This window comes from Ictidomys tridecemlineatus, chromosome 3 (genome assembly GCF_052094955.1).
Source record: "Ictidomys tridecemlineatus isolate mIctTri1 chromosome 3, mIctTri1.hap1, whole genome shotgun sequence".
Taxonomy (NCBI): Eukaryota; Metazoa; Chordata; class Mammalia; order Rodentia; family Sciuridae; genus Ictidomys; species Ictidomys tridecemlineatus.
In genome coordinates, this window is record NC_135479.1 from 68,408,656 (window position 1) to 68,433,289 (window position 24,634).

The 24,634-nt window shown below is 40.8% G+C and overlaps 1 long non-coding RNA gene across 4 annotated transcripts in view; it reads left to right on the forward strand.

Moving 5' to 3' along the window:
- Window positions 1-17,898, forward strand: part of LOC144376218 (uncharacterized) — a 107,518-nt gene extending 89,620 nt beyond the window's left edge. For all 4 annotated transcript variants that reach the window (XR_013436455.1, XR_013436457.1, XR_013436456.1 and 1 more), the window contains 2 exons: window positions 10,388-10,601; window positions 16,857-17,898. This is a non-coding gene — a long non-coding RNA (uncharacterized LOC144376218). The remainder of the gene's footprint in view (window positions 1-10,387; window positions 10,602-16,856) is intronic.
- The last annotated feature ends 6,736 nt before the right edge of the window (window positions 17,899-24,634 follow it).

Here is a 24,634-nt window from a genome sequence, read left to right on the forward strand (position 1 = left end):
TCCTCTCGGGGCACCTGGCAGGCCCACATGCATGCTTGCCATCCTCCTTCCTGAAGGACAGCCCTGAGCCCAGAGTGAGTAGTAATCAGGTGGGCAATCTGCTGAGGACAGTGATGGGGGAGGGCTAGTCCTGGCTTCATCCCCTGTGGCTCTCCAGGCACCTGGCCACCTGGCCATGGCCCCCTGCTAAGGGCCTGCACCAGGTCGAACAGGAAATTCCACTGAGCTGTGGGTTGAAGAAAACCAGTGTTTGTCTCTCTACTGAAGCAGGGAGCCCAGAGGCAGGCCCCTGGAAACTGTCCAACCCTGGCTAGAGGGAGCCCGGAGGACACAGCTTCCTTGAAATCTCAGCCCCAGATGTCCACTCTCAGCCGCAGCCAGGAACCTCCGCACGGTGTCTGTGGTCATGCCAGAGCAGGGAGAGGACAGGGGCAGAAGGCACAGTGGAATGATCCTGTCCCTGTCAGGAGCTGGAGTGGGCTGAACGATGGAGCCCAGAGGCACCACATCCCAACCCCGGAGCCTTAGATGTGGCCTTGCGGAACTCGGCTGTTGCATACGGTGCAAGTGTAGGATCTCGAGACGAGGACACTACAGGTGAGCCCCAAACACCATCAGAAGTGTCCTCAGGAGAGGGAGAAGAAGCAGGCAGAGTGGCCACTGGGCAGGTGGAGATGGGCCATGTGGCCACGGGAACTGTACAAACCACTAGCCACTGGGGGCATGGGATAGCCCTGGAGCCTTCAGAAATGTGGCCCTGCCAACACCTTGATTTCTGCCCAGTGGGGCTGATTTTGGGATTCTGGCCTCCAGAACCTGAGGATGAACTGTGGCTGGCCGCCGCCCAGTGGCAGTCCTTCCTTACATCAGCCCGGCAGCCCCTACCATCTCCCCTGAAGCCCTACAGCGGCTGCTGCTCAGTCCAGCTCACAGTGTGTCAGGGGATCACTCCAGCTGCCAGGGAGGCTGCCATGGGCTGGCACTTTTAGCTGACTCTATGATACCTTAGTAAAGTTTGGGTTGTGTTAAGACCAGAGCAGGGCGCAGCGGGTCCGGCAGACAACAAGCAGCCTCTGCTGCGTGACCAGAGCTCTGGGGTCTTCTGAGAAGAGAGGGCTGCGGAACTGGTGCAGAGAGGACCGAGAGGGGGGCCACTCTTCTGGCCTCAGTGCAGAGTAGGTGCTTGACCAGGGAAGGTGGTGAACTGTCCTTCCAGCCACCGACCCTGCCTCTGTGGAAGGTGTCTTTTCCTGGTTGCTTGACAACTTAAGTGAGCTTTGGGCCTTGTGGTTGTTCCGTAGGGTCTCTCTGGGCACAAATCCCTTGGTTGAGGGGGTGGGGCTGGTGCGATGATCGCCCATGACTGGCAACCAGGATGATGGGAGGGATGAGGACATGGGCTCTCACAGGGAAGGAATGGGAGGAAAGCCGCTTATCTCCACCAGACTCGGAATAGCAGGAGCGAGCAGCCCTGTGCTGGGCCGCCTCCGCCTGACCCAAGGCTGGACCTTCATGGTGGTTGGATCCTGAATCGCAGGCAGGTTGCACCCCAGCAAAGGGTGAATCGGGGTGGGGCAAGGCTCCCTGGGCCCCCACCAGGGCCTCGGTGGTCCTAGAGGCAGGGATATGCAGGCTGCCTCTCTGCTCTGCTGTGGCCCCTTGTTCTAGAGTGTGTTACCATGGCGCCAGGGCAGGGCACAGGCAGGGCACCTCAGGAAGCAGGGGACAGTTTCTGGGGAGCACGGAAGGAGTCAAGGCACATGCTAGAGAGCTGGGAGGATGGCGTTGGGTCTGCTGAATCCTGAGAGGGAGGCACTGGGGAGGCTGGTGGGCCCCCGTTAGGCCACTCAAGGTGCTAACGACTGGCCCTGAGGCCTGGACAGGCCCCAGCTCTCTTGAGGATTCATTTCCATGGTGTAGATTTACTTCTCAAGGGGCCAAGAAAGAAGTCCCATTCACAGGTTTCCTAGTCAAAGCTAAGGTGGAGGTAGGGTGGGGCCCAGAGGCAGGAAGGCCCCCAGTTCAGCCCAGCTCTAGGGAGCCCCCGAGGCTATCCTGGGTGAAGAAAGGGGAGTAGAGAGCCAGCTCCTCTAGGCCCAGGTGGGATAGAGGGAGACAGAGGGAGAAAGGCAGCCAGGGTGGGGCGGTGAGGCCTAGAAGCCACGGGCAAGGGGCAGGTGGGGCAGGGGACCCTGTGCTTGTGCCCACTGGTGTTCAGGTCACTGCTACTGCCTTCGGGCCTCTGCCATAACACTGGGTGGGCCCAATCATGGTGAGAGGTCATGATGAGGCCCATCAGGGAAGGGGGATGCCTCGGTCTCCCACAGAGCCCATGAGGCCAGGAGGAGACCAGGAATCCTGCCCATAGAGGTGCCCTGGGTGTGGCCACTGGGGACTCAGGAGGGCAGGTGGAAGAGACAGGAGACACCTGCACCTCCTGGTGGTCCCCAGGTGCACCCTGGGAAGTCATGTGGCTGTAGTGAAAGCCAGGCTGGGACTGAGTGAATCAGAAGGACCTGGTGGGTCCAATCTGCTGGCAGCCTCTGCCTGAGGGGCTCTAGGGACAGTGGCCTGGTCAGCTGAGGATGCTTTTGCTGTGAAGTCCAGCCTCTTGGCAGGAGAAGGCTCTGCTCAGCCCGAGTCCTTCTCCCCAAATTCAGGAGCCCAGGAGCTGAAGATGCTGCCTCTGAAACAGGAAGAGGGGCCTTCGTACCTGTCTTCCTAGTCCTTAAGCCACTGGTCAGTTGGGGCTTGGCTTCAAGGTTAGACTTTGACCTTCATGAGGCAACTTGCCCAAGCTGACCTGTCATGCTGTGGGAGTCTCCTAGGACTGCTGGTGATCAGGAGGAGAGTCAAGATGAGTGGAAGAGTAGAGCCGGTTCCCACGGGAGGGTTCAACGTGGGATGTTTCAACTTCACGGTGGCATAAGAGCTGCCTTTTCCAAGGTGACCTGCCCAAGACAGCCAATATTTTATGAAAAAATAGGGTTAGGGTTGGGCGCTGCTGGCAGCTGTGGGTGGCTGTGAGTGGCTGTGTTGAAGGCAGGCGAGGTTGGGCCAGGATCTTCACAGGTGAGCTGCATCACACACGTGTCCCACTAAAGTGGGCTTGTCAGGATGCTGCCACCCTGAGTCAAGCAGAATGACCTGGACTGAGTTAACTGAGTCCACTCCATTTCCTCGGCTGAGGACCTTGCTGCTGTCCTGGACCACATCTCCAACTGCTGCCGGCTGCATCCCCCAGTCAGCTACTGCGAGATCTGAGAATGTCATCAACCACTTAGTGCTCCAGCTGTGTCTGTGGGCAGCCTGGGAGGTGAAGGGTCCACAGGCAGCACCAGCAGGTGGGTCAGCAGGCGGGTCAGCAGGAGGGGTGTTATGGTTTAGATGTGAGGTGTCCCCGAAAGCTCACATGTGAGACAATGCAAGAAAGTTTGGAGGAGACATGTTCGGGTTACAGCCCATGGGATTAACCCAGTGGTGGGGTGTGGCTGTGGAGGTAGGGACTGGGGCATGTCTTTGAGTACATGTTTGTGGCTCTCTCTGCTTTTTGATCACCCTGATGTCAGCTGCTTCCCTGGGCCACACACTCTGCCATGACATTCAGCCTCACCTCGAGCCCCTAGGAATGGAGCCAGCCTTCTATGGATTAAGGCCTGTAAATCTGTGAGCCCTCAAACTTTTCCTCCTCTACAGCACGTCCTGGCTCTTGCTTCCCAGGTGTCTGGCCACATGCCCTCTGCAAACCTGTTCCTCGCAGGGGCAAGTGGCTCAGCCTTGTGCTTTCCCTTTAAGCTTATCTAACCTGGGCTCACACTGGGCCTCTCTCAGTCTTGAAGAGCAGCTTGCCCTTCCCGTCTTCTTCTCCTGGTGTCTGCCTGGCGCTTTTCCTCCGCCACACCTGGCTTCTGGAACCCTGTGTTCTGCATCCCAATTGCACCAGTCTCCTGTCACCTTCCTCCTCCCACAGCTGCTGTTCCCAGGGGAATTCCAATGTATAGGTTCAGGCTATGCCATTCCCTCTGTGCCCAGAGACAGAAGGTCCCTGTGCAGGCGTTTTGGTCACCATCTCCTCAGCCCCTGATGAGCAGTGGGCCCCTGTCCTCTCATCACAGGAATGGGCTCATGACCTCTCAGCCAGCCTCAAGCAAGACCCTGCATTCTGCCCCAGTTGCCAGATCCAGGGCCTTGGGAATCAAAAGTCAGGATCAGAATTTATGTTACTAATGACTCAGGGTCACCGGGAGACCCTCTGCTGGGGTGACTGGTAAGTACCCCACAGTACAGGGTTCAATTTCAGGCCTTTCACAGCTGCTTCTCTTGGCCTTGAAGGCAATTGAAAATGAGGGGAGAGAGAGGGAGAAAGGGGAGGAGAAGAGAGCTGGGCGGAGGGACGACAGGGAGGGAGGGGTGCTCTGGCCAGCTGATCAGTCCCTGCCCATGGTGCTGGACCCTGACCCCTTGAGGCGGAACCTTTTCCCAGCTTTTGGCACCAACAGAACCCAGTGACTTCAGCAGTTTTGAGATCTGCCTCCTTTGCCAGCTTGCCTGCTGGAGAGATGGTTAAAAGCAGCCAGAACTTGGTTCTGTTCCCTTAAAGCCCATGCACCCAAGACTCCATTCTCCAAGGTGGGCCTGCAAAAATGGCACATCAGCTATCCATTGGCCCAGGCTGTGCTTGCTATAAAAAGCACAGGCCCCAGGGTGTACCTTCAGAGCCACAGTGACGGGCCAAGGCACCATCCCGCAGAGCCCAGAGTGCTCACCCCAGACCCTGTGGCCCACCGGGCTGCACCTGTGTCCCCTGATGCAGGATGCCACGGGTTCCCCAGAGTAGAAAACCAGGAGTGCAGTGGGTGCCAAGGCCTCTGGTCACCTGCTCAGGCCCGCACTCCAGGATCTCCATGGAGCCTGTGCCTCCAGCTTCCCGTCTTAGTCTCACATATTCCTGAATTTGACTTCACTTCTGTGGGCTGTTGGAGGAAGTGACCATGGCCCTCTCTTGGGGACATGTTGTTCTCCCTGGCCTCCAACCTAGAGCTGTGCCCCTGAGTGCACCACTCCGGGAGGGGGTCAGGACATCCCTTTGCAGGCTGAGTGAAGGCAGGATACCTCGTCCACATGCTCTTCTGTGCTGGGCTGAATCGTGTCCCCATTGGATGCCCACATCCCTGGCACCTGTGAGCTTATCACCTCACAGGCAGAGACTGAAAGTGGAGTTAAGTCCAGGAGCCTGAGATGGGGAGGTCACCCTGGATCACCCTGTGGGCCCAAATATCCCCAGGGTCCTTCTAAGAGTGGCATAGGAGGATCACAGCCTGGGAAGTTGTGCAGATGGGGATGAGGTCCCAGAGCTGGGGATGGGTCAAAGGGTGCAGGCAGCCTCTAGAAGTTGCAAAAGGCAAAGGAATTCCAGCCTTCCCCACAGAGCCTTGGGTCCTGCTGGCTCACCTTGAATTTCTGCTTTCCAGAACTGTAAGATAATAAATCTGTGTGGACTCAAGTCTTGTCATTTACAGTAATTTGTTCTGGCAGGGCTGAGACATCTAGGGACAGGACTCCCATGAAGGTTCCCCCAGCTCTGTCTTTGGGCTCCACCACTGTGCACATGTATCAAGTTGCCTAGGGGACAGAGCTGCCAGGCCTGTCCTGCTACCACAGCTGTCCCTGGGGTTTTCCAAGCCTGGAGGTCTCCTCTGCACAGCATCCTGCCCCAGGACTGCATCTGACCTGGGGGCAGGCAAGGAGGAGGTACTATGTCCTCCCTGTCCTCGTGTCCCAGCAGCTTGGCCTGTTGCCACTGTCCTTCAACATGGGAAGAACACAGCCCGTGTGAGTGAGTGCTCTAGAAACACCCCAGGTCCCAAAGACGTGCCCCGACCACCCTGGAGATGAACCCTTGGGCATTGCTTGAATCCTTTTCTACAAACAAGCAACTCTGATGAACAATGGAAGGGGAGGCTCCACGGTCCCATCTGGGCTGTTGTTTTGCAGGCCTGTGACCTGCTGGGAGAACTGGCTGTGGACATGTGCAAGGAACTCCTGGGCAAAATGGGCCAAGCTGGTCACCTTATGTAGTTAATACAGATGAAGAAACAGATGGTCAGAGAAGCCTCCAGCCACCCAATTCCTAAGTGTGGGCTGCTCATGGTGTCTCTTGGCTGAAGTGACTACATCATCCTGTGGCCACTGGACCATGTGTATGTCTTTTGGAGCTGGGCAGTGTGGCAGGGCTTTGGTGTGGTGGACTTAGAGGGTGCTTTGCCTAGGGGCAGGTGTGGTTACTTGGCTGAGTGCCCTACACTGTGGTCATGGTGGGCTGGTTCTTGGCCATCAGTGGGTTTGCTTTGTGTCCTGGGCTGTTGCCCTTCAGCTCTTGGTGTCCTTTTCTTTGCCAAAGGTGCCGGGCAGTGTGAACTTTGCTTGGGAGACCTGGGCTGGCTCTCAAATGAGAGTCTAGGTCGGGATGGCCTGTGGCATGGCTACAAGCTCTGCAGGACCCGGCACCAACTGGAGCCCTAATAAATGTTTGCTTTATGATGTTCCAGGGAATGATTGCTCGATGAGATAATGCAAATAGGATTTATAAAAAGCTCATGTTCAATTTAAACAGCAGCACAGCAGATGCGCAGCGGCGTGGCCTGCTAGAAGCCACTGTAACCTTCCTGAATCTGGGTTTGTAATACTACATTTGCTGTAGAGAGTGCCCTGGGGCCCCGCCTGAGCCTCCCAGAGAACACAGGTCAGGGAGCCCTGCAGGTGGCGCTCACCTGAGATGCGGTCATCAGGAGGCTGGAGGCCCCTCAGCAGCCTCTGGTTACAAGGCAGCAGGGCTTGCTGGGTGGGACAGAGGGATCCCTGGATTCAGATCTGGATGCCAGAGTGAGGACTAGAGTGTCACCTGCCGAAGGAGCTGGTAGCCCAGCCCAGGGCAGAGAGGGGGCTCCTGTTCCCTGAGGATTTCTGTATGAATGTTCTGCTGTGGAGATTCCAAATCTCAGACATAGACTGTGCCTCGTGAGTCGGGGATCAGAGGGCCAGAGTGGGTCCGTGGCTGGAGTGTCTGGAGCATTGACAGGGGCTCCTTCTGCAGCTCCAGGGCTGCCCATCACCTGCCTTTTCCAGTGGCCCCCCGTGGTCCTGGCTCATGGCTTCTGCCTCTCCTGGAGGCCTTGGTGGCCTCTCCTCCTGCTACTTCTCCTGTTCTGACTCGCCTGCCCTTTCTATCTCCAGGTAGCCTTGTGATCACTGGGCCCACCTTGTCTTCCATAGTCCCTCAGTTTAAGGTTAGTTGCTTCAAGGTCAGCCGGTTCAAGGTCAGCTGGTTTCTAACCTTAATTCCCTTTGCATCCTGAAGCCCCCCATAGTGGAGCCGGACAACCTCCCGGGTTTTGAGGCTTATGATGTGGATATTTGGGGCTCATTGTTCTGCTGACCATGATGCCAATGTTCTGCCTCAGAACAATGATGCTCTTTGGGACACTTGCTTTTCTATTTATCTTTTAATTTTGAAGAGAAGATGAACAGAAGGAGCCGGGACCTGCCAACCTGGGGTTTGGTCACTTCTCAGGCCTGGTCTGCGCTGCTTAGCCTCTGGGCTTCAGGTGGCTGCTCCTTCAACAAGAACCAAGTCCTTTGTCCTGTCTGCCCCGCAGTGTCACCTGGGGGTGGGGGACAGATTAAAGACAAGGAAATGCCACAACACAAAATTTCATTAAATAAATCAAAACAACATAGCAATCAAAAGAGATGATTACTCAGCATGCAATGACTTTCAGATACTGTTGTTTTCCTGAAACAATGTTTTATCCTCTTAAATAACATTATTCTTTTAATTCAGAGACTTGGTTTCATGTGTAATACAGAATTAAATGGGTGCAGTTGAGTCAATTTTCTCGAAGTAGTTTCTTACTAGTTTTAAACTGACACCAGAATGTGCATGTAAGCCAGCTGTATTGGTGCATGCCTGTAATCCCAATGATTCACGAGGCTAAGGCAGGAGGACCCCAAGTTTGAGGCCATTCTCAGCAATTTTACAAGACCCTGTTTCATAATAAAAAGAAAAAAAAGCTGGGGATATGGCTCAGTGGGTAAAGTGTCCCTAGCTTTATTCTTTAGTATATCTTTAAAAATGAGGTAACTGGAACTGATTGAGTACCCTCTCATGAGAAACAGAAAACCAGAAATTTTGGTTGGCCATGTCTACATTTTCCTACAAAGTTTGCTATAAACATAAGATGTGTGGAGAAGTAATTGACTGACATACTGCTTGAGACATCCAGATATCTATTCATGATCTTCTGCAGCCCCTGTCCAGTGTCTACTGTACTCCAGTCTAACAGATTGATGAAATTGGAGATTATTAATAAATTAATAAACTCCAGTCTAACAGAATGGAGAAACTGGAGATTACAGAAATTGTAGATTATTAATAAATTAATAAAATGAACTCCTTCAGGGATCACCTGCTTTGCATATTGTGCTTCAGGATAATGAATTCTGGTGAAGTTTTCTTACTTACTGTTTTACTTGTTAGTTTTTTGTTTCCAGTGAAAATCTTTGTGTTACATTCAATCTTTTTTTTTTCTTCAGTCCTTTTGGTGAAATGAACTGAGCATTCTTTTTGGACCATAATAAATTACATTTAATAATGATTTTTAATGTTTATTGGCTACCATAGATTTATTTATACTTCTCAAGTTGAATTCATAAAAGAGATCAGTCCTCTTCCTTTCCTTTGCTCAATTTTTTAAGCAACCTCATTACTTTCTCCTACTCCCTAGTTAACACCAAATACTTCTTTCATTACTTCCCTTATTCCTCTAAAGTCAGCTGTGACAGGTGGTATGATGTGATGTGAAACAAATCAGCACTGACAGTCAATTGTTTTGACTATCATCCATTAGACTTAAAATAGGACCACTACACAAAATTTCATTAAGTAAAACATATTTCAAAAGTTTATTGTTCAAATATTGTATTTGGTAATTATAGCAAAATTAATAAATTTTGAAGCATATTTTGTATTTCTTTTATTTTCTTCATATTTTTTAGCTTTGCTTTATAGACTTAAGTAAGAATGATGGTTTACTTCTTCACTATATGATGTTTTTCCCCCAGGGAAAGGAATAAGCCTTAATTGACATCAGCAAATAACCTGTAATTCCTGAAGTTAATGAATAGCTTGGGCAATTTTATTTTTAATTCATCTCAAGTAAACTTTGCTTGATGATTTCTAATGTATTGTGTGTATATATATATATATATTTAGTGAATTTTAATTTTAAATTTTAATTTTAAATTTGCTAAAACTCACACATAAGTATCACTGCATGGAAAAATAAGAATTTGTAAATCATACAAGTAATAGCAATGCATACCAAACTTTCCAGCATACCAGATAGTAAAATAAGTGTGCCATCTACCTTAAAAATGAATTAAAGTTATTCTAGTCTTATAGAATTGTCACATTAGTGTTTTTTAATATTATGGTTTGTAAGATCTAAATAAGAAATATATAGTAAAAATTTCCTTTGTATTAGTTATTCTATAAAGATTTATTGCATTAAAATTTTGTGAAAATGTAACAGTTATGAGACTTTCTTAATGGGCTTACATGTCCAAAGGTAGAATAATGTTCACAAGCTTACAATCATCAAAACCAGAAGTGATCAATGTTTTAACACAATTGCATAAAATTTTCTGATGTATCCTTTGGATTAAATTTATCATAAAATACCACTTTGTTATTATAAACTGTTTCAGTTCTGTGTAGATGCAGATTTATTTACAATTGTAGAATTATTTGCAATACTTGCAAAATAGAATTTCACATTGTATTATTCAGCTTTCCATTACTATAAAAAATGATCAAGAGAGTCGACTTGTAAAGAAACAATGCTTATTTTAACTCACAGTTTTAGAGTCTCTGGTCAATTGGCTCTGTTGCTTTTGTGCAAATGGTAAGGTGACACACCATGGGCAGCAGTAGACATAGAGTAAAACCAATCACCCCATAGCCAACTAATAAGAGTGAGAAGAGGCTAAGGTCCTACAATCTACTCTTAGGGAAAAAGTCCCAATCTCTAAAGTTCCAATACTTCCCAATAGTGCTATTCTAAGGGCTAAACCTTTAATACATGGTTGTTCCTTTGAACATTCAAGATCCAAAGTCTCATACACGGTTATATTATTGGACTCATTATGTTCTTTCCTAGAGATTACATATTCTATTGATTTCACAGTCCTTTGAATAATGTGCTTTATGGATTGGCTCATTTGTATGCCCTGAACATATTTTATTCATATGTATTTTAGTTCCAAAGAAAAGAATTCAGTTGAGTGATTTGTGGTTTTATAAATTTTTTTTCCTTTCTTTTTTAAATAGGCCTTTAGTGAGTTTGAGATTGAACAGCATCAAGAATGTGTTTATGATCACTTAGAAGTATTTGATGGAGAAACAGAAAAGTCCCCAATTCTTGGATGACTATGTGGCAACAAGATACCAGATCCCCTTGTGGCTACTGGAAATAAAATGTTTGTTCGGTTTATTTCTGATGCATCTGTTCAGAGAAAAGGCTTTCAAGCAACACATTCTACAGGTCAGCAAATTAGGGTTGTGCTTCTCTTGTCTGACAAAGACCCAGGTTTCTTTTCTGGTGAATATGTGTATTTCATTAATAGGACTGTAAATGAATCTCCAAGCAGAGCACAGAAAAATTTCAAAGTACTATGTGAATTTTTTGCAAGAATCACTCAGTACCCTACTTAAATATCTTAGAAGAAAAAAATGTTTAGTTTGATTTGTGATTAATATAGTACAGTCAAGTAGAACTAACTCTGTTGTGGAGCTGGTGATCAGATTCCTTCCTGAAATAGTTGGACCTCCTACTTTTGTTATGTTCTCAATAAAATACTTGCCAATCAGTAAAAAAAAATAAATTAAATATTTGTATAATGAACTTCATGTTAAATTTAGTAATTTGACTCATGTGTTACTGCTAACAGAAATCTGTAGTTTGGTATTGAAAATTCATACAGTGTCTAATAACACATCAGTTTAGCTACTTTTGCATTAATATGTTTTTGTAAATAAGTATGGGATTATCTCTGTTTGATGAAGTCCATTTTTTTTTCTTTTATTTGTTACACAACATGATTTCCTTCCTAATTCTAAACTCATAATTTGAGTTTCAGAGATTGAATTTCAACTGTATTTTTCTTAAGAGAAAAATAGAAATTTGAGGCAACGGTTTATAATAAAATTGCTTGTGGTGTGAATACAATTTAATTATATGCTTCAGAAATTGTCTAGGGAATATCCTTTATTTTCATTCAGTTTGACAAAAAGATTTTTCTTTAAATTGTAGCTATTTCCTAAAGTCATTTAGCTTATAGTGACACCTAGTGGCAATGACGATGCACAAACAATTGACACATTTCCAGAAGAGACTTTGTATAAACAATTAATAATATACAAATATTAATATAAAAATAATAATATGCTGTGAAATAATTTCAATGAAATTATTTTCTATTTTCTTTGTTTCTCTTTGATTTAGGGATTTGTTTTCATTGTCTGATATTATTTTTTAGTCTATTTTTATTGTGAGCATTAATTTATATTGAAGTCTATGAGAAAGTAAATATCATTTATGCTGATATTATTGGACCTCTACAAATAATACAAATTAATTATTTCTCATGTATTAATATAAATATGGTTTGAGAAAAATCTCTTATGAACTGTGGCAATTTCATATTAAGGATTTTCCATCTATTTGACATTTTTGTTTAAACATATTTCTGATGACTTATTTAATACTTGTTAACAAGCATAGTTTTTAAAAGGTTTGAATCCTATTATTTTATCAATATTGGAGGGAGTGTACTGGGGATTGAACTCAGGGGCACTCGACCACTGAGCCACATCCCCAACCCTATTTTATATTTTATTTAGAGACAGGATTTCACTGAGTGGCTTAATACCTCGCATTTGTTGAGGCTGGCTTTGAACTCAGTAACTGAGTAGCTGGGATTAAAGGCATGTGCCTCCATGCCTGGCTCATCAGTATTTTTGAAAACACAAAGTTCATGCCATTTAAACAAAAATCCTGCCCATCAGTTTCTATGAATATAGTATAAAATATGCTGTCAAAAATTATTGAAATGGGCTGGGGATGTGTCTCAAGCGGTAGTGCGCTCACCTGGCATGCGTGTGGCCCGGGTTGGATCCTCAGCACCACATACCAACGAAGATGTTGTGTCCGCCAAGAACTAAAAAAATAAATATTAAAAAAAAATTCTCTCTCTCTCTCTCTCTCTCTCTCTCTCTCTCTCTCTCTCTCTCTCTCTCTCTCCCCTCTCTTTTTAAAAAAAATATTGAAATAACTAATGATAAAGAAATTCAAAATTGCCTGTTTATAAACATTTCTTTTTTCAGTTTTATAAAATCTTACTCTTACAGTGTTTCCTTTTATCCTTTGTAAATTGGGAGGATTGAACTTAAATTACGTTCCAGCGTGTGGATACCTTTGGGTCCTGGTCCAAGTTTGACTTACCTGGCAGGGAACTTTGGAAAAGGTCATTTCTTTGAATCTCAGTTTCATCATCTGTGAAATAATAATCTAAAGATTTTTTACAGCTGTAAAATTCCATGACTATTATTATTTTTCTATGAAGAAACTCAAAAGTTGCATGGTTAGTTAGATTTTGTTATTTTTTAAGTTTTCTTCTCATTTAGCTAGCTATCTTAGAATTTTCTGGGTGCTGTATATGTGCCAAATATTCTGATTATACTGACTGATGTTTATATCTTCCAAGTTCACTTATTTTGTAATCTTTCAACAATTTTTTTTTGCCTTTGCTTTGACTAGACAATGTGCCATGTTCATATTTTATAGGACAAAATCAGAAATCTGTGATAAGGACAATATAAGAAATTCCTGACTGTGGACAGCTTATAGTCTAAATTGAGTTTCTGGGTTTCTGTTTATCTTTAAGTTTTTGCTCACAAGACAGCCCAGTCCAGTACCATATCTGTCAACTTTTGCTTCATGTGTAAAGCATTTTTGCATTATGTCCTGCCTTCTAGAATACATGTAACTGTTATAGACAAGTCCTCAAGTATACACTTTAATTTACTTAAACTTCTGTGTATAATTTCAATTTGATCTGCAATAAAAACTTCTAATACTGCAACTTTTAAAACCAGACGATTAGAAATATTGCTCTAACATAGCTCTGTGGCTATTTTTTCATAAGTTATACTACCCAAGTCCATGAAAAATGAACTTTATTGGTGAGAGTTCTTGTTTCCTCTGACAGTTGGTTCAGATTTTCAGTCCAAGTTTGTTTTAATCAGGTAACAACTGGTATTATTCCAGCCTAAATCAAACTAACTGAAAGAAACAAATTTTAAAGTAAGAAATACTGTTCTCTCAGAGGGGAGAAACTTGGAGAGAAAATATGTAATTTTTAAACATGGCATTGTCTGTTAGGATGTCGTTTTTGTAGTATAAAGCATCATATTATTTGTCAATGACATTTAAAAATCCAATAATGTATGATTATGTTCCTTGGAAATTATTTTGATCAAAATAAATTCAATTAGAATGCTCGCTAAAAGCATTTGTAGATCAAATTATGGCACCTCTTCTTTAATGTAATACTTTACCAGGAAGTAAACACATCTTTCCAAATTAAAATGAAGCCCACCCCTTGGCTTCTCTTCCAGTTATCTTTCTTATTCAGCTCCAATTCCATTTCCCAAAATTTTGTGAAAGACTCTCTCTCTCTCTCTCTGGCAGCTCGTAAAGTACTTTCAAAGTATTGATTAAAAAAATTGCTGACATACTAAACAACTGGTTTTAGGTTTTTCTGACTTGCTAAATGAATGGGATATTCGCCAAAAATTTTTTGACTACTTAAAAATTATCTTTTCAAGGGACCCGTTAAATGCTGTTGACCAGAGTTTGAATAGCCATGGGGAATCTTTAAAAAAATAAATAAATAAAATACTCAAGCAATTGTCCTCAGGCTGCCTATCCTGGACTTTCTCTCAGGACATATTAAAATCACACGTCTTGTGCACATAATGTTCACATATTCATCCTTCAAATGTTCTTCATCTAGGCTAAATTCTCTCTCTTTTTTATGGTAAGAACATTATTTTCAGATTTATTAGTATAGCAGTGATCCGTGGTATTGAGCCCTGAAACAGATGAAAAGGGAACTTAGTGCAGCATTTAAAAATATCCATAAGTGTAGTTTAAGGCATTTTTACTTTTTAACTTCCCCCAAGGCAGGCCAGTTTTCAGTCAAATGGAGTAATGAGACCTTCCTGTGATTTTTAGGTTCATGAAGACTTGGGGAAACCTCTTTCCCTGATGTGCTTCACTGCTTGCTTCCTCCTTGAGTTCTGTTCCAGGCTGGGGCTGGCAGAGGACTGCCTCTTTTGGATGATTTTGTTTCCCTGCCTTGTTTCTAGGAAGCAGGCACACACAAGCAAGGGCCTCCTCCACATCTCCTTGTGCTCTCTTCAGGTCTTCCTGGGCAGTTTGGTGAAAGCAATGCAAATGCTAACCCTGCAAGACAAAAGAGACCTGTTAATTAAACTGAGCTTGGAGAATAGGTAGAAATTTTTTAAAAACCTACAAATGAGATTATAAGCTGGTTGACGTATTTTCGTATTGAATTCAGAAATATTTTTCACAAAATGGTTTTACTGGCCTGCAAAAATATGATTTTTCTTTTCTGATAGCAGATTAATAGTGTTTTGAATTGTTGGTCAATATTTGTGACTTTTCATTTCATACCTGAATCGATTCCAGTTTACAGATGATAGCATTTAAATGTTCTTACCAAGAAAAAATGATGATGATGATGATGATAGCTTAAAATATCTATTACTTTTAACTGTGTGCCAGACACCATCCAAGCATACAAATATAAATCCACGCATACATGTGTGTACTATGTATGATCTCCATTTTAAAAGTGAAGTTCTGAGAGGAAATAGTAGGACACACGCTTAGCATGTGGAAGGCCCTGGATTTGAATCCCCATACTAACCATATTTCAAAACAAAGAAGAAAATTACAAATGAAGTTGTGGGACAAAGTAGGCAAAGTCTGGATTTGTATGTGGGCAGTTTGACTGTGGAAGTCTGTCACAGGAAGAGAATAATTATTTATAGAGTTCCTGGGATAAGAAAAACATTGTATTGGAAAAAGGAGGATTCTTGGCTTCCAGTTTGCCAGACAAGGGACATGGAATCCCCAAAGTGATCTGAATTCCAGCCTTCAGGAGTAGTTTCAAAGATGCCTTTATACATCTGTAACAATAGCACTATGTCAATAGATAGTGCAAGATGGGCCACTTATCATTTGCAAGACAGAGGAGCAGTTATACTGACTGTAGCCACCTTCCCCCACAGGCATGCTTGTGATTAGAAACCCAGTTGGAAGTTTCTTTCAGAATTTCTTCACAAGAAGGTCCCTGAAAGAGCAGTTGTCTGTGATAATGCCCTTCAGTGCATATAAACCTGGCTGACTGGGTATTCATGCCTTAGCATTCAGAAATGTATTGTTATTTAAAATCACCAAAGCACAATATAGGTAAACCATACATATATGAAAATAGAAAATCCAAGTAAGAATTCATCTGCCTGATCTATCTTCACTAAGGACTATCTCATCCAACTATGTGTTCTGGTACCCAGTGGTTTAGCTTCTCCAGTTTTCCCAAATGGGATATTTCCTGGGTCTTCCATAGTTTTATTACTGAAATTCCTACTTCCCAGGATCTCTTTCAGTCTTTGGAAACAGGGACAGAAAGAAAGTCTTTCTCCTGACACTTTTCTGAGCCCATCTTTTTCCTCCCTTCCCTTTCAGGTTGGCATGTGTCGGTGGGCACTGTGGCCTCCATGGCCTCTGCTTAATCTCTAGTTATAAAGTTTGGGCTTCTACCTACTAAAGATTACTGAGAACATTTTTATAAACCTCTTACCTCCTAAAACAAGCTAAAAGTTTGTATGTTCACTGACTTATTTCTTTGATGTATTTTCCTCTTGTGACAAAGTTAATAACTGGGAAATCATATGCTTATTAATATCTCTCTAAAAAAGAAGCCAAAAGGAGCATTTAAAATATTTCATTATAACAAGCAAACCAACTGTAACTGAATTGGTTCTGGAATTTCAAAGATAAGTATAATTAATTATGCCTGTGTTTTTCTGGATCTAGTTAGATAAATATTTCTAACAGTAAAATAATATGGTGCTATATATGTTGTGTAGAATTTTTATGTAGTGTGTGTGCTCGCACACACGCGCACACATGAATTTTATATATTCTGTTGAATTTTAGATTATTATTCTGGATTCTGGGTTCTGACATTATTAAAGTTAAATTCAAATTAAGACCCTGTTTGTTTTGTTTGTTTGTTTTAACCATAAAACGAGTTACTTGAGACTAAAAACTATTAGGTATAATCACAACAACAACAAAATTATTGAGAGTTATTATGTGACAAGTAGTCTTTGAAAAGATTTTATGTATAAATCCTAAAAACCCATTAACATTGGTGCCAACATCATCATCTGTATTTTACCCTTGGGAAAACAGTGTCTCAGAGAAGGGACAACACTGACCAGGTCACAGACTTTGTAGGTGTTGGAGCTTACATTCCAACTCAGGCAGCCTGTGCTCTCGTCTTTGTACTTAGGCTCTTGGGTTGTGGAAATTACATCTGATCCTGGAAATGGAAACAGAAGTTGGAGAATGTCAGAATACACTGAAGTTGAAAATTGGACCAGTTGAAGCTCATTTTTCTAATCCCTTTTTTTTTCCTGGTAGAGTGTGGTGGACGATTGAAAGCAGAACTCAAACCCAGAGAGCTATACTCACACGCACAGTTTGGAGATAACAACTACCCAGGAAAGATGGACTGTGAGTGGTTGTTAGTGTCAGAACGAGGGAGGCTCTCGACTTGAATTGTCCTTTCAGACCTTTGAAGTGGAAGAAGAAGCTGATTGTGGCTATGACTATGTTGAGCTCTTTGATAGTCTCGATTCCACAGCAGTGGGACTTGGTCGATTCTGTGGATCTGGGGTAAGTACACCACTAAAGGGATACTGTAGACAAAACTAAAAATGCCTATTAATTGATGATTACTGTGTGTAACATTTAAAATTTGCGATATTTGTGCAAAAAGTTATATTATTAACGGCTTGAAGAAATATAATGAATGTGCTCTTCCACCCTCCCACTTTTCTACTCCTGATGAATTTGCCTGATTATATTACCCAAGCAGATTAATTTAGTAGGTATACTTTCTGGTTACTTCCATATTCTAACTTTTTATTGTACAATGAGTATTGAAATACTCAATAATCTCAAAGCATGTTCTACCTTTTTTATTGTGCAATAGGCATTTAAATAATAATCTAAGTGCAGTAAACTTAAACACATAAATTTAACGATTTCATCACCTTCCTCAATTAAAGCATTAACAGAAAGAATATGCACATCATTCTAATTGACATTCCCTTTTCAGCTGATATTCTTGGTGGGAGTGGAGGGTCAGCTGCTGGTATGTTGCCTCAGTCTATGCTCTAGGAATATTGTTCATTTCACAGTGTCTCATGTACAAGTGCAGAGTGCCAGAAACAGGCTAGAAAAGGTCACCATGAGAAATGAGAACCAAAAAAAGAAAGATTAAGGTTTTCTCAATGCTTCTTTCCTAGGATGCACTGAATTAATATTGAATAGTCTTCTGAATACATATTCTGTTGTGAAGATATTAGTCCCAATTTTTTGAATGTCTGCCAGTATCTATTGCCTAAATAATACTGTTGAACTTTTGCCCAAATAACAACTGAAATAAAGAAAAAAGAAATTTCTTGCTACTTAAATTATTAAAGCAAAAATTAATTGAAGATTTCAATTCTAGAGTGGCTTTGACTCAGTAATTGACTCAGAAACAAATTTAACATCCCTTTACCTTTTCTGACCTCTCTTTATAAATATATTTTTTAAAAAAACTTGCCTTAAGGGTTTGGGGAAGAAATACAAATCTAGAAAGGAAAGTAGAAACAGGCTCATGCAGGTTTGAAGCCCAGCTATAGCATTGACTAGCAAGGGGGTGGGGGGAAAAAAAGGGGAGAGAATTGAACAACAGCAGAGGAGGTAGAGAGGGAAGATGGGAGGGGAGGGGAGGGGAGGGGGGATAGTAGGGGATAGGAAAGGTAGCAGAATACAACAGTCACTAATATGCCATTATGTAAAAATGTGAGTATGTAACAGAAGTGAGTCTGTATTATGTATTTGGGGAGTTCAAAACCCAATTGAGTCGAATGTATGAAAGATGATATGTCTTGAGCTCTGTAATGTTTTGAATCAATCAATAAAAAAATGGCTAAAATAGAAAAAAAAAGAAATCTATTCAATTGGGGATGCCATTTTAATTCATTTTCACACGGATGACACAATCAACAAGAAAGGATTTTATGTAAGATACAAAAGCATAAGATATCCAGAAACCACACATACCAAAAAATAACACCAAAACCTCTGTCAGAACATAAAGGATTGTGCACGATGAAGAGAAGACATAGACATATTTTTTAAAAAAACTGATGATATTAACACAAATGTTTTTATATAATGAGTTTGAACAAAAGAAAACTATAAGGTCAGAATGATCTCTGTACTAGAAGACAAGCTTCCAGCCAATCCTGTTTAGCAACAGGAGCATATTTGAACTCCGTGCTTGATGTACTGTTAAAGCTGGTTGAGGGGCATCTTGTGCTTCAAGGGAGACTCTACAAGCTTCTGTTCACAGCTTGAAACAGATGCCTCACAATTCAGACAGTTCAATTCAGGGGCTGTGACCCTGCAAATGTTCCTTTTGACCATTTTTCAAGATTTGGGACTGATCTTGCAGGTCATAAACTGGAAAAACCTCTTCTTAGCATAATTGCTTTCACTTTGTATCACAGATACAATGTAAACCAGATCCATATGAGTTGATGTGAAATGGGAGTCTTTGAGGGTGGTTTGTACTTTAAGTATGTGTGTGTGTATGTGTGTGTGTGTGTGTCGGTCTGTCTATCTGATGTTTGGAAACTGGAATATTTCAGCTTCATTATTTTCACTTGCAGGCCAGCTTAACCTCTTTGAAACACAAATGATCTTGAGACCACTTCATTGTTCTTACATTTTGACTAGTGTAAGAGGTCAAGTAGTGTCAATTAAAGCCAATGCTTATCATCATTTATTTAATTACTGGAAATGCCCAGTTAATTGGTGAATTCAGTTCCTTCTGTGTAAGTGCTGCCTTTTTACACCAAATCCAAGAAGCCTGTGATGTCTTACGAACCTTATGAGAAAACTTCCCCGGGGTGTGCACAGGATTCTTCTAGATGCCTGCCTGAATGGACCACACTCAAGTTACTACTGCTGCTATTGTCTGTTTTTCATTGTTGACCTATTATTGTTGTAGTTATTATTGTTGATATTGTCATGGTTAGTGTATTTTAAAAAATTAGATGAAGTGGAAATAGGCCTTGTGAGAATTGAAAACTCTATTTTTTCCCTCTGTCTCTCTCCCTCTCTCTCTCTTCCTGAAATTCAGTTTAAAAATGCAATGTTGGGGAAAAATGAATTCATTACTGAAAGATTTCCTATGGTGCTATTGCATAAACATTTTTTAAAACACATTTTGACCTTTGAGCCAACCACCTGTAGACTATGAATGTCTCCCTGTGTCTGGCTGTTACCATTTGAAGACTAAAGACTTGTTAAATATACCAAGGGTATATCATTGCCTGGGCAGCCCTTGTCCTGTGGAACAACTTCTTATAATGCCTTAGAATTCTTGCACATGATCAAACAGATCCTCCCAGAAACACACCTCTGAAATGTTGAACCTGATAGTGTATGGGAATCAGTAACTCCGTGAGGAAAATCCATTTCTGTGACTGAGACATCGGACATAAATATGGTGACCGGCTTTTGTTGTAGAAAATATAATTTTAGAATGAGTTTTCTGCTTTACAGCCATGTGTGTTTTTAATATTAATGTACATATATGTGAGACTGTCTGAGTGAGTGAAGCCACAAGATGGTGAAAAACTAATGAGATTGTTGAAAAGTTAAATTTATTGTGCCAAGTTCTACTAGAATCCTGTTTGAAGTAGCACCGTTCTTAGGATTCATGGACAAATAATGGGAACTTCTAATTATTATCAACCCCATTAAAGAAAGACTCATTCCTTAAGAGAATTCTATTTTGATGTTTTTGGATGTTGATGTAGATTGCTCTATGACATAGCTTTGTTTCTGTTACCTGTCCATGAATGTTCAGTGTTTAATAAAATTGGGTATATTTCTTTATTTTTACAGAATTAAACTATACACACAGACGTAGCTAATTTGTTCTTTCTCTCATTGTTCTCCTGAAAAGATGTTCCCCTACTCAGAAATTGTAAAGTGTAAATACATTTTTTTTTAAAACGTCGTTTTGATCTCAATGGCTGTTACTTTAGAAATGTGTAACTATTGCCTGCAATGTAGATGTGCCTCTGCTTGGAGCTGATTTATTCCAGTAACTTCCACTATTTTTTCACTGATCTCCAATTAGCTAAGATACGCCAGGAATGGAGAAGAGAGAAGAAGGCATTTACAGCAGGAGAGTTCTACACTACTCTGAGCCTATGCTAGGCACATACACTGGCTCCTTCTAAACTTCATACTACCCATTGAGGACTCTGGAAACATTGTCATTTTGTAGTCGGGACCTGAGGCACCAATACATTATGCCACTTCCCAGGGTCGCAGTGTAAAGTTAGATGTAGAAACCCAGTTAAGTGCAGACAGCTTCATTGTTATTTTGTTAGTAATTGTTAGACATTGTTCTAGGTATTTTATTAAATTAATATTGTAAATTATTATGAATCCCTAATCAGCATATTGGTTTTGCTTTATATTTGCAAAAGTTCTAACTCCTGTGCAATCCTCAGGACTATACACAGAACAAAAACAACAAAAATTCTGCTCAATATGATTTTTTAAGTTATTTTTAAAAGTTAATTTCAAAAATAAATATTACTTTTAAGGTGATCATAATAAACCAATTGCATAAAACAACATTTTAAAGGCAATGGATGAGAAATAGTAGTTGTATTTCCAAAGTCCCCAAATATCCCGTGTCTTCCTTGGTTGACTTTTTGCTATCGTGAGCTAATTTTAATGTGTCACAGTATCAAATTTAAAGCTTGTTCAATTTTGTTGTTAAATATCCTAGACACTCTTACTTGGTTTCTATTATTGCTACATTTTTGATGGTAAACTTCAAATATCAAATTTTATTCAGTATAAGGAAAATCCCCCAAAGCATCAAAACTAATTTTATATTTTAATGGGTTAAAAGGTATTTTCTAAAAAATTACTAAATTTCATCCATATTTATATTTAGTACAACCATGTGTGACATTAAAAGTAACTTACTTAAAGCAATTACCTAAATATTTGGAGACTTATTTAGTGTTATGGGAATAAGATTTAACTTTTGGAAAACCTTTGATATCACTTGTTAAATCTATCATGGGAGGTTGAAAACAGGAATAATAATTATATTCAAAAGCTTTATAAAATTTGAATTTTAATGCTTTCCATTTTACAAGAACAGACATGTAAGATGAACATATCAATGAGAAAAATGCAATCGGTAAATGAAACTTTTTAATGCTTTAATTCAAAGCAATTGGTTTCCAATGACTATTTACCTTTTGGTCTTTTAGTGATATTGTTATAAAAATTAGAAATGTTGTCATTAGCTTAGGAAGCAAGTGCTGGCAAAGCCAACTTTAATACAGTATGAAGTAGCATTCTTAGTTTCCAAAAGTTCTTTTGACATATACTTTTCTCATTGTCCATCTTTTAACTTGCCAGTCAATTACTCACTGAGCCTGAATTCATGCTGATTGTCTGACTTAGGTGCAACCTTGACATCATACTTCAGGAACCAACACAGGAAGATTTCTAAGCAGCTGTAGAGCCCTAAGCACATCTCACTATATATAAAACCTCTCCCTCAATTTTTAAAATAAAAAATGAATACAATAAGCATCACTTTTAAAGACTTGCAAGTGAAAATATAATTGGAAATATATAAACATTGTAGGATGATTATAATAGATAAATGACTATTACAAATAGTCTTTCCATATGTATATTCCCATACAAATATGCTTTTCATATGTGTCCAAAGCTCTGTTAGTGTATTTTCCTGAAAAGCAAGTGTTGAAATTTAGTTAATGACAGTAATTTCAATCAAAATATAAAAATGAAACTCTATTCCCTCATGACATTTTTATGGTAGAATCAGTTCATCTCAAAAATTTTAGTGACACTGACAAAATAGTGTTGAAAAAAATTTTTAATTTTTTATTTGTATATGACAGCAGAATGCATTAGAATTCTTATTACACATATAGAGCACAATTTTTCATATCTCTGGTTGTATACAAAGCATATTCACAACAATAAGTGTCTTCAAAAAATATACTTTGGATAATAATGTCCTTCACATCCCACCATCATTTCTAACCCATGCCTTCTCCCTTCCCCTTCCACCCCTCTGCCCTATCTAGAGTTCGTCTATTCCTCCCAAGCTCCCACAGCCTACCCCACTATGAATCAGCCTTCATATATCAGAAAAAACATTCAACATTTGGATTTTGGGGATTGGCTAACTGCACTCAACATTATCTTCTCTAACTTCATCCATTTAGCTTCGAATGCCATGATTTTACTCTCTTTGATTGCTGAGTAATATTCCATTGTGTAAATATGCCACATTTTTTAATCCATTAATCTATTGAAGGGCACCTAGGTGTTCCACAGTTTAGCTATTGTGAATTGTGCTACTATAAACATTGATGTGGCAGTGTCCCTGTAGTATGCTCTTTTTAAATCCTTTGGGTATAGACCAAGGAGAGGGATAGCTGGGTCAAATGGTGGTTCCATTTCCAATTTTCCAAGAAATCTCCATACTGCTTTCCATATTGGCTGCACCAATTTGCAGTCCCACCAGCAGTGTATGAGTGTACCTTTTTCCCCACATCCTCACCAACACTTACTGTTGTTTGTATTCATAATAGCTGCCGTTCTGATTGGAGTGAGATGAAATCTTAGATTAGTTTTGATTTGCATTCCAATAAAAACTACTGTAAGATTTCATCTCATTCCAGTCAGAACGGCAGCTATTATGAATACAAACAACAGTAAGTGTTGAAAAATTTAAGGTATGTAAGGGGTTTATTTCAAAGAATGCCATTAAGATTATCTAAATAGGAAGATCATCCAGAAAGTACAAATAAAGTGAGAGGATCATAGATAATAAGCTTAAGTATATAAAACTACCCAAAAAAATATTTAGTGGGTGTACCCTAGATGACTAAAACTCAAAGTAAATTGCAGAAAAGCTTTCCACAGGGATCTAATGCATGTATCAAAAGTCATTTCATAGCATCGTGTATCTATTGTTTTAATTTCCTAGTATTAAAAGGTTCCCATAAGTTTTGTTATTTTCAAAACAAAGGGGATAGTACATCCAATGTATTTTGTTTACTTATTTATTTATTTTAATCTGTTTATTCATTGAAAATATATTTGCATAATGCCTACTTATATTAATATATGAAGTACTGTATGAGTTAAGATAAAAAAGAAAAATCACAATCTTTGCTTTTATGGATCTTAAATTCTAGTTGGACAGATAAGCATTTGAAAACATCTCCAAAAGTCAAAACTGAAATAATAAAACTATATATGTATTTTATCATCATATTTGGGACTTAAATATATATTGTGGTTTGTATTTTGAGATAAGCATTAAACTAGGTCTTCTTTCCATAATCTCGACTGTGCATTTTTAATAATTCGGTTGTCATATAAAATTAACTTTATTTTGCATTAATTACTTGCACTTTTAACCTATAAATCCTTCTCATGATGGGCAAAAGGGGCTTTTGTAAATAAAATAATTTGTCAATAACATACCTAGTACCAGCTCCAGTTGTTGATAATATGCAGTTCCTCTTAAGATGTAGGTTGAAACACTCAAGACTCATTTGTCTAATCAATTCTGATGGGAGGAAAGGGAAATTTTAAATAGCAAGATGATAAAATTCTTGTCTCACCATTTGCTTATCTTTCAAGACAACAAATAAAGTTTATTTTTATTTTTTATTTAATTTTTGCAGTGCTGTGCAGTGGTAAACCCAAGCCTTTACCACTGAGCTATATCCCTGGTCTTGAATAATTTTTAAGTGTTAGTAAAGACCCTTGGGTGCCCAGCTCTCTCAGAAGCATGAAATACCCCTCTGGAAGCACAACATACCTGCAATCTAGGCAGCATTACATCCATAGGTAATATTTGAGAGACTAGGATATTACACTAAAAAATTCCAAAACATTCAGGTAAGAGTAATCCAAATAGTAACATCCTTAGATTTTTAAAACTTTGAATAATATAATAATTATGTTGAGTAAAAAGAAAGCATATTGAAGTAATTAACAAGAGGGAAGAGAAAATATGCGGAAAAGGCATAGACGCTCTCTAAATCCTG